We start from the raw sequence: 10983 nt of genomic DNA on the forward strand, positions 1-10983 counted from the left end.
AACATGCATGGTAAATGCCAAAAAATGTCTTACATATAGCACATGAGACCTGAAATGCGCCAGCAAATCAAACCCGTTGTAAAATTGTGATTGGTTTACGTGGGAAAAATTTAGAGGCGAAACGATGAACTCACGTCTTCATTTCAAAATTAGTACGTCTTCATTTCAGACGAAATTATTTTGTTTGTGCACACGAGCGCTTAGAGGCAACCATTTGCATAGGCCATTCCGCGCGCGCGGCGACCGGGGATATTTTTCACCCTTTTCACCTAGGCCGCCAACACCCGGAGTCCCCAACACCCCCCACCGTCTGCCCGCGTTTCACTCAACTAATCCACCCAATCTCCTTCGCCAGCTGCCCCTCCCCAGATCCACAGCAGAACCCTCTCCGGTGCCGCCGTGCTCACCCCGGCCGTGTGCCCACTCTTCGGCGTCAAGCCTACCTCCACTGCCGTTCCCAACACGCGGCGGCCCGCGCCTCGCCGTCTTCGTTTGCTCGCCAGCCACCCTCGAGCATATCGATGCAGTAACCCCCGCCTCTCCTGTGGCCCGGCCGGCTTTGCATTAAGAAGCCTGTTAGTTACTGCTCTCCATCGCGGTGAGGCATATTTCCTCGCAGTCCCTCTTCCAATTTCGTCCCGTATGTTCCCAAATTGGCTATAAAATAACGGAGAGCGTACATATGTTCATTATCTACCTTCCTTACTACATATAAGTTGTATTTGTTCCAATAAGTTACTACCTATTTACAAATCGCGGGCGCTCGACATACAAACTTAACAAATTAGCCGTACACTTTCTAAATTATTGCATGGCATGTTTAGAAAGCTTGATACCAAGTTGTTAGTTTTATGCTTATCCTCCTTTCCTGAGTTTCGCATGTGTTCTCTGTAGATGCCGAGTAGTAGCGACAACACTCATTCAGGCCATGTATCTTCATCTGATTCAGACAACCCTAGGTCTTCAGCAGATTGTGAGGGATCAAGTAGTCTTGAACGGGATAGAGCTGCAGCAATTACCCTTCTGGTCAGGACACGGAGGAACGCTCCAATGAAGCCCACACACCAGCCTAAAGGTGTATATGAAGTAACCGAGATTGATTTAAAGTCCTGGGCTCCAACTAAACCAGATAAAGCACGCATGAGGTTCAGGAGTGTGTGTGGATTTGTTGGCAGGGCAAGGCTAAACATTAATCTGCCAGGGTTTCGGAAGGCTGACACAGAAACACAGCGAATGATAGTCCGGGAGATCATGGATCACTTCATCGTTCCAGAGCAGTGGAGAATGCAGGTGGAACACGCTGCACTGAAGAAGGCTAGGGATGCTTGGAGAAACTGGAAGCACGTGCTGTACAACAAGTACTTGAGTGAAGGCAAGGACCCAATCCCCGCATACCCCCAAATTACAAAGGCAGACTGGGCAGAATTCAAAAGGGTCAAGGCAACTCCAGAGTTTGCTGAGAAGAGTTTCAAGCAATCGGAACTTCAGAAGAAGAACATACACCCCCACCGTATGGGTGTGGCAGGATACTACAGCATGAAACTGATATGGGAACAGGAGGACAAAGAAGTAGTAGCGGCGGGTGGGAATCCGGCCTTTAGTGAAATCAGGGGCGAACGCGCCAGTGACTACTTGCGGGCACGTGCAAAGAGGCGTGATGATGGAACTTATTACTTTGAAAACGCACGTGACGCCAAACTGTATGAAGTGATGGTAGAGGCTTCCAAGATCCCTGCAAGGTTCTACAGGAACTCAGGGCCATGTGACATTTTGTCCATTGCTCTGGACACAAAAGAGCCCCCTGGCCGTGCAAGGGGTATAGGTGTTAATGTCTCGCACAAGAGGGCTTTCACACTCAACAAAGAAGAGAGGCTCAGCATGAAAAAAGCGAGGAGTGAAATGAAGCAGAATGCACTGTATGAAAGGTTGAAGATGGTGATTTATCCGGCTGTTCAAAAGGATGTTGAGGAGTCAATGATGATGCAGAAGACTCTAACACTAACAGATAGCCATCAGATGGGAGGGGAGGCGGGCATGGAGGATGCTGCTTATTGCGCGACAACACTGCACAAGAGTAGCTGTGCATCAGCTGACCCCAGCGACACTGAGACTGCAGCTGCTCGTGATGATGCTATATCTAATCTATCTAGAATGAAAGACAGACTGAAGGGCGTGCTTACACATTATGAAGGTACATTAAAATGTGCAACAGCCTGGGTTTGCCCACCCTTCTTGGAAGATGGCCTCTTCTTGGACAATGTGCCATTGAAGCTGGGCTGTGTGAAGTGCTACGTGACTGAAGTAAAGCCTGGATTCAATGAATTTGCCCTGAAGAATGTCCTAGGAGACTTCGATGAGCAAAGGACCTTGGGAGAAACACTGCTACATCACATCCAGTGGCCATGAAAGGAAATAGAGTTTATCGTTGAGATTCCTGAAGCCCGGCCAAGAGCAACCACTATCGCCCCTCAACCAGTGACGCTCTCCTTGCCACAGCAGCTCTCGCGGGCTGATGCGTCAACCTGTGATCAGCCGGCCTGACTTTGTGGCGTACAAGCCATGTCATCCTCCACCCCAAAGCAGCCAGTGGCAAGGCCTACAACTGCTGATGATGCACCCCCGGTTCAGATGCCGGCCGCTGAAGTAGCGGGGGGAGACCCAGCTGCAGCACATGCTCAACAGACCAACCTGGTGGAACAGACTGCTAAGCAGTCTGATGCTTCGGAACCGCCTGCTCGGCAGACTACCTTGTAGGCAACCAGACATTCTGCTAGAAATGCTTCAAGTACCAAGAAGGAAGTGGCCAAAAAGGCTACACCCACGACCACGAGGAAGCGCAGCGGGAGAGTGAAGAGGAAAGAGAACGATTGCCTCTGACTTAAAGCACTCATCGCCCAGAACCAAATTAACAGCAGCTTGTTCGAATCAGGGAGTAATATTATTTCGGACGCCATGGATGATGAAGAAGTACGTTTGTTGCTTGATAAAAATAAAGCAGACGTACTTGAAGCAAGCAATTACGTCCATGGCCAGCCATTTCTTGTTGGCAAATACTTTGATGAGTGCAGCTCCAGTTGCCGCGAGTTACATGAATATTGCATGGATCAAATGTCAGAAGGTCATCCTGGTTTGCGAGTCCACTACAACAGAGATCATTTCCGACACGATGTTGGTTCCATCAATGTGAGTTTCGAGGACTTACATCTCTTCTTCAACTTCGACGTGCTCGATGCCACTCTTGTTAGATGCCTGATTTTGTAAATACTTAACAAACTCTGATCAATTTCTCCATACAAGGCTGTAAATGATAAATAGCTAACTGCATTTTATTCCTCTCAAGGGATTGAACACGCAGAGAAGAAAAATGGAGAGTGTGTATTTCATATCCTGCATTAGCAAATGGCACAACATTAGATGGTAAGGACCGACGGGACTGGGCCATTAACACGGTCGTTCGTATCTTCAAAAACACGTCCCATGCAGAATCATTTCTCTGGCCATATCATGAACGGTAAGTCAAGTAAACAATCACGCATACACTGATTGTCTTTCAGATTTCGACATCATTCATAAGTTCATGGCTTTCTTAATATGTAGCAATCACTGGATATTGGTATTCATTGTTCCAAACAAGAACACAATTTACTACATCGGTTCTCTCAGAGAGTCAACAAACGCTCAGGATCTGACGCATGTTCAGCAATTCTTGGATAGGTATTGAATTCTATGATGTTGAAATTAATTTGCATTCATATCTGGTTCAATAATTGATGTTGTCAAAATTCATCATCATTTGCAGTGTGCTTGCATTGTGGGTAACTAAACCAGGGAACCTGTTCAAGAGGAAACTACCTCTGCAGCACGAGATCGTTTCTCCGTAACACATTGAAATCCATTATTTTCGGAAACTTTATCCAACAGTCTGCAAATACCTTTCCTTACGCTAGTCAAATGTTCAAGCTTCTAAATAAATCTCTTTCTATTTTTTCGAAAGAAAAAATAATACATCTAACACCGGTTAGGTTGTTCCTAACCGGACAAATACATGACTAATTTTGTACAAAAAATCTTAGTGTCCTCAGCAAGAAGCAGGGACCAACCTTTGTGGATACTATGTTTGTAGACACATGATCTCCATCTGCAAATCTGCTGATAGTTGTTAGTACCAGTAAGTCTATCTTAATTAATATCTTCTACTCCACTCATATGGCACATTCTGATCTTAAAAATGCTGCAACTCATCTTAAAACCGAGGACCCCTGAACCGCTCCCGGCTGGTGAATTGCTTGGTTCGGAGATTTATCAGCGACTTCTTCCTGGATCACTACATCAATCCCACTGGTGATAATGAAGATTTCAGCATTTGTTCTCCTGAAACATTGAGTAAGAGTTAGCCGCTAAACATATAACGCATTGATCCATTGTTTACCATCTCATGAGGTCTTCGTATTTCGTACACTATGATTAATTATGTAATGCATGTATGTGTGGACAAATCATTGGAATTTAGCTACCATATGTTCAATTGCAATTCTTGCGAAATCTGATGAATGTTCTTCCTGTGGACACTATTTGTTCAATTGAATATTTTGGCGAATTTGCTTTTTGCGTGCCGATTCAAAATGGGATATTTTTGTTTATTTGTTCAATTGAATACTGTGGCGAATTTGCTTTTTGCGTGCCGATTCAAAATGGGATATTTTTGTTTTAACCTGGCAATTGCTCCGCACACGGTTCAACTAAATGAGTGTGTGCGATCCACATTGGAAAGCATATGTCAATCGTAGAGGAACCGTCGGTGATACACAGCAGATCGCAAACGATTTGCAGCGCTACTACGTGTGCGTAGGGTCTCCGGAACCGTTTGTGATATCGCGTTATCGCACACGAGAACTGGGAGTAAACCGTGCCCAATGCAAAATACAATCCCAGTCGTAATTTTTCCAGGAAACGTGTGGGATACCAAACGAAAAGCACACGTCCCTCTTGCGGCAACCGTCGGTGATACCCAACAAATCACAAATGGTCTGTAGCACTTGTATGTGGCGAAGGGGCTACTGAACCGTTTGTGATAGAACATTATCGCAGACGGTAATTGTTGGCAAACGTGTGCGATGGAGTCTAGCATGGCAGACGGGTTACGCAGAAAACTCGTGTGCGATGGGGCACAAATCGCACACAGTTCATATGTTGGCCTATGTGCCTTACATATTGTTTCCCAAACGGTTCGTTACGACAGACCGTATGGTTTCACTGCGTCATTAGAAACGCTTAATCACCGATACCACACATGCGAAAGAATTTAGTGTGTGCTGCATCACACACGATTTCATTTTGGAAGGCCTCCGGATCACTGCTCCATATTCTCGACGGTTTCTGGTTCGTGCGGGAAGGACACCCTATCGCACATACTCACTTGGCGATGGTTCCAAATGCCGTCGCGGAAAGGGGTTAAAAACCGTTTGTTTAGGACCGACGCGCACTAGTGGTATTTGGTTTTTATCGACACCTCTCTCTCTAAGCATGTGGACATGTTTTTCGATTTCAGTTTTTGCTTGAGGACAAGCGAGGTCTAAGCTTGGGGGAGTTGATACGCCCATTTTGCATCATGTTTTCTTACTATTATTTATGATGTTTTTATGATAATAATGCTTTTTGTAGTAATTATAATGCCTTTTCTCTCATAATTTGCAAGGTACACACCAAGAGGGAGAATTCCGGCAGCTGGAAATCTGGACCTGAAAAAGCTATGTCAGGCTACCTATTCTGCACAACTCCAAACAAGCTGAAACTTCACAGAGAATTTTTATGGAAAATTTGAAGAATATTGGAGCAAATAAGTACCATAGGGGGCCCACCAGGTGGGCACAACCCACCTGGGCGTGCCAGGGATCCCAGGCGCGCCTTGGTGGGTTGTGCTCACCCAGGCCCACCTCCGGTGCCCATCTTCTGGTATATAAGTCATTTTGACCTAGAAAAAAAATAAGGAGAGGACTTTTGTGACAGAGCGCCGCCGTCTCGAGGCGGAACTTGGGAAGGAGCACTTTTGCCCTTCGGCGGAGCGATTCCACCGAGGGAACTTCCCTCCCGGAGGGGGAAATCATCGTCATCATCATCACCAACAACTCTCCCATCTTGGGGAGGGCTATCTCCATCAACATCTTCAACAGCACCATCTCATCTCAAACCCTAGTTCATCTCTTGTGTTCAATCTTGTTACCGGAACTATAGATTGGTGCTTGTGGGTGACTAGTAGTGTTGATTACATCTTGTAGTTGATTACTATATGGTTTATTTGGTGGAAGATTATATCTTCAGATCCAATATGCTATTTAATACCCCTCTGATCTTGAGCATGATTATCATTTGTGAGTAGGTACTTTTGTTCTTGAGGTCACGTGAGAAATCATGTTGCAAGTAATCATGTGAACTTGATATGTGTTCGTATTTTGATAGTATGTATGTTGTGATTCCCTTAGTGGTGTCATGTGAACGTCGGCTACATGGCACTTCACCATATTTGGGCCTAAGGGAATGCATTGTGGAGTAGTAATTAGATGATGGGTTGCGAGAGTGACAGAAGCTTAAACCCCAGTTTGTGCGCTATTCCGTAAGGGACCGATTGGATCGAGAAGTTCAATGCTATGGTTAGAATTTATTCTTAATACTTTTCCCGTAGTTGCGGATGCTTGCGGGAGGGTTAATCATAGGTAGGAGGTTTGTTCAAGTAAGAACAACACCTAAGCACCGATCCACCCACATATCAAATTATCAAAGTAGCAAACACAAATCGAACCAACATGATGAATGTGACTAGATGAAATTCCCGTGTACCCTCAAGAATGCTTTGCTTACTATAAGAGACCGTTTTGGCCTATCCTTTGCCTCAAAAGGATTGGGCTACATTGCTGCACTTTTGTTACTACTATCATTACTTGCTCATTACAAAAATATGTTGTTATCAAACTACTCTGTTACTAACAATTTCAGCACTTGCAGACATTACCTTGCTGAAAACCACTTGTCATTTCCTTCTACTCCTCGTTGGGTTCGACACTCTTATCGAAAAGAGCTACAATTGATCCCCTATACTTGTGGGTCATCAGTGTTACCTCTTCACCATCCGCATGGCTGCCTTCCGCGTCATCCTGATAGTGATCATTGTCAATAAGATGTACAACAAATGAGCCAAGGGAGTCAAGTTCTACCTCCGACTCATCATCATCCAAGTTAAATAACTCGGAGGGGGTGGTCTTCTTCTTGGCAGGCTTTTTCTGAGCCTTATTCTTGGTCCGGGTCTTCTTGGCCGCTTATCTTGCAACTTCTTATTCCAGAAAGGAGAATCGGCCTGCGGAAGTTAAAATGACTATAAGAAGGCAGTTTAAAGTGAATAATTGAGTAAACCAGAAATTGTTTCAAATATTTATAGCTGGAGGTTTGTTAAGGGTGCAAAAAGGATTTAAGACGGTCTTGCTGCAATCTTCCAGGCTCTCGTTTAGCAGAGTCTTGGTCATATCATTGATATCTTCATCAGTCAGCTCAGTCTGATAGTGGCGTTGAGGGTCTTTGGCATGGCCAGTATATTCACACATTAAACTGGAGCAGCGGCTTAAGGCAAAATTCTCTAGGTGACCCAGCATCGGACTAGGTCGATTCCAGTCAAGCCGTTAGCCATTAAGGCTCTGATCTTTGAAAAGATGGGCATATATTTGGCCCGTTCTTCTGTACTGATCCGTTCTGGTAGAGGCTGCCTGTTGCTAAGCCGGTTTTCACGATAACACGGCAGAGGATTCTCCCCATCTGGTGAAGTGTATTGACAGTAAAACCAAGTTTGGTTCTAGTCCTTGGGATGACTGGGCAGTTTGGCGGCTGGGAAGGTGGCTTCTTTCTGCCTTTGAATTGAAATGCCACCTAAATCTAGGCTAGGCCCGTCTGTGAACTCAGTCTACTGGTTTAAATAGTAAAATTCCCTGAATAGTTCTACAATGGGCTCCTGTTGAAGGTACACCTCGCAGAACACTTGAAAGTTGCAGATGTTTGAAACATAATTGGGCCCAATATCTTAACGGTGGAGCTTGAAAAAGTGAAGTACATTGCGGAAGAATTTTGAGCCGGGAGGGGTAAAACCTCAGAGCAGATGATCAGTAAAGACAATTACTTCACCTTCCTTGGGCTCACGAGGGGTTTCTGTGCCTGGGACCCTCTAATGGATGACATATTTTTTGGCTAAGATGCTTGTTTGGACGTACTCATTCAATGTTTCCTCAGTAACCCAGGAAATGACCCAGTTGTAGCAGGTGACAGTCTTGGCTTTAGACATTTTTTTAATACAAAGGGAAATATTGCCAGTTTAAGATTATGCTATTAAGCCGGCCAGGGATTAAAAAGTAAGTGCTATAAAGATTGACCTGACTAAGACGGAAGAGAGTGCCGGGTCATATGGATTGTGAACATATATTGGCGGCTTAATAAGGGGACTAATGCTATATTGCGGGTTATGGTTTATCATATAAGCCGCCCGTATGGTTGCAGTGTGACAGATCTGAAAGTGAGTTTTTGCTAAGTAATGGACAAACAGATTCCACAGATTGATGCTACGATTTTGGATCTGCAACAGTTCAGAAAATAAAATAAATTCTAGACCTAAAGTGAAGGCAGTGGAAGAACTCATGTGTTCGGATGGATCTTATACAGAAAAAGTATCTACTGCGATTGGAAAAGGGATGCTAAGCTACTACCGCGCGTCTTCAATATCATCTTCAGATTCAACTACCTGATCTAAAGAAGGAAAAGAAGAATAGAGAAGAACTCCGGCGAACTGGGCAAACCCTAATGGAGATCTGCTATATGGGAGGAGTACTTACTGATGTTGTTGGACAGCGCAGGTGCGCCATGGTGCTCTGGTTCGTTCAGGTTGATGCAGCGGCCGGAGTTGAGGCAGTTGACGAAGGCCGACGGCGGCGGAGCTCGGGCGTGCAGGGGCGTTGCGAGGAGGAAGACGGAGACGAGGGGGCAAGGGTGAAAAAAAATTGAAAAGGGCCCCTGTCCCTATTTATAAGGAGATGGATAAAAGGCATGCGCGGGAATCGAGAAGGCCGAAAAATGATTATGTGGCTGCACGGGCGCCTCGATTTTCGAGAGGTCCATTAAAGATAAAGATATACTGAGATGTTCTGGATTTCGTGCAAAGTTAATGCGAGATGAAGTCATGGCGGGTTAACACAATTCTGTGAGCTGACATCATGGCGGGTTATAGCAAGTTCATAAAAGTTGACGATGGAAGATTTTGCTAAGTCAAGCACTGAAGATTGATGTGAACAAGTTCAAATCAACCTGGGGCCTAATGTTGGGGATATAACTACTGGGTATGACCCGCCCAGGAGGGGCCGGGTCATGCCACTGGCGGCCTAAGATGAAGAGGCCCAAGAAGATATGAAGATGGCGGTTCATAAAGCAAGCTTATTGAAGGCCCAAGACCAGGGGACGACTTAAGGCCCACGGGCGTGAGCCACCATATGTTTAACTTGTATTGTAAGGCAAGCTTAATTAGATACCGAGCCGAACACGTCTTGTATGAGCCTGTCGGGACTCTATAAGCCACTGGGCATCAACCTGTGTATATAAAGGGGTGACCCGGCGGCGGGTTAACTCAAGAAACAACTCATCGAGAACTAGGTCAAGCGTATTCGCTCTCTGGTAATCGAAACCCAAGCAATACAACCTAAAGCAGGAGTAGGCTTTTACCTCGTTGAGAGGTGCCGAACCTGGGTAAACTCTCTGTGTCCGTTGTCCCGTTTAACCCCTTCAAGCTAACCTAGCTGCGATGGCTCCACACCTAAGTCCTTTTGCTAGGGCATCTGACGTGTTAAGTCCACGACACTACGTGTCTCCCGCACGCACATTATCTTCAGGCCTCTCTCGCACACATTGCACCTCCCCATAGACACACCTCTCTCTTAGTAGTTGGCAGATATGATTCCATCAGATCATTCGATAGGATATCCCTGACTGTTAGGCTGGATGGTAATACGAGCCAAAGTTTTACCCAAGTCTGGGCCCTTGCAGTTGAGGAAAAAGCCTACTCCTGGTACTGTATATTAGTGATAGGGGTGTGTACAAAGTACACATGAATACCAGGCATTGTGCGCGTGTGTATACTATCGACGAACTAGCCCCCGGGCTTTGATAACCCACAAGTATAGGGGATCGCAACAGTTTTCGATGGTAGATTATTCAACCCAAATTTATAGATTTGACACAAGAGGAGCCAAAGAATATTTGAAGGTATTAGCAGCTGAGTTGTCAATTCAACCACACCTAGAGATTAATTATCTGCGGCAAAGTGATCAGTAGCAAAGTAGTTTGATAATTTTGATAATAGTGACAGCAGCAACGGTAACAGTAACAGTGATAGCAGTATTTTTGTAGCAAGTGTAACAGTGATGATAGCAATAGTAACTTAGCAGAAACAATATAAGATAAATTCGTAGGCATTGGATCAGTGACTTGTTGGATGATATTCATCATGTGACAGTTATAACCTAGGGCGATACGGCACTAGCTCCAGTTCGTCGATATAATGTTGGCATGTATTCCGTAAATAGTCAAAAGTGCTCTATTAAAAGAACTTGCATGACATCTTTTGTCCTACCCTCCCGTGGCAGCGGGGTCCATATTGGAAACTAAGGGATATAAGGCTCCTTTTAATAGAGAACCGGAACAAAGCATTAACACATAGTGAATACATGAACTCCTCAAACTACGGTAATCACCGGGAGTGGGCCCGGTTGTTGTCACTCCGGGGTTGCCGGATCATAACACGTAGTAGGTGACTATAACTTGCAAGATCGGATCTAAAACATGGATATAATGATGAATTCATAAACGGTTCAGATCTGAGTTCATGGCACCCGGGCCCAAAGTGACAAGCATTAAGCATAGCAAAGTCATATCAACATCAATCTAAGAACATAGTGGATACTA

The sequence above is a fragment of the Triticum aestivum genome, chromosome 7D (genome assembly GCF_018294505.1).
Source record: "Triticum aestivum cultivar Chinese Spring chromosome 7D, IWGSC CS RefSeq v2.1, whole genome shotgun sequence".
Lineage (NCBI taxonomy): Eukaryota > Viridiplantae > Streptophyta > Magnoliopsida > Poales > Poaceae > Triticum > Triticum aestivum.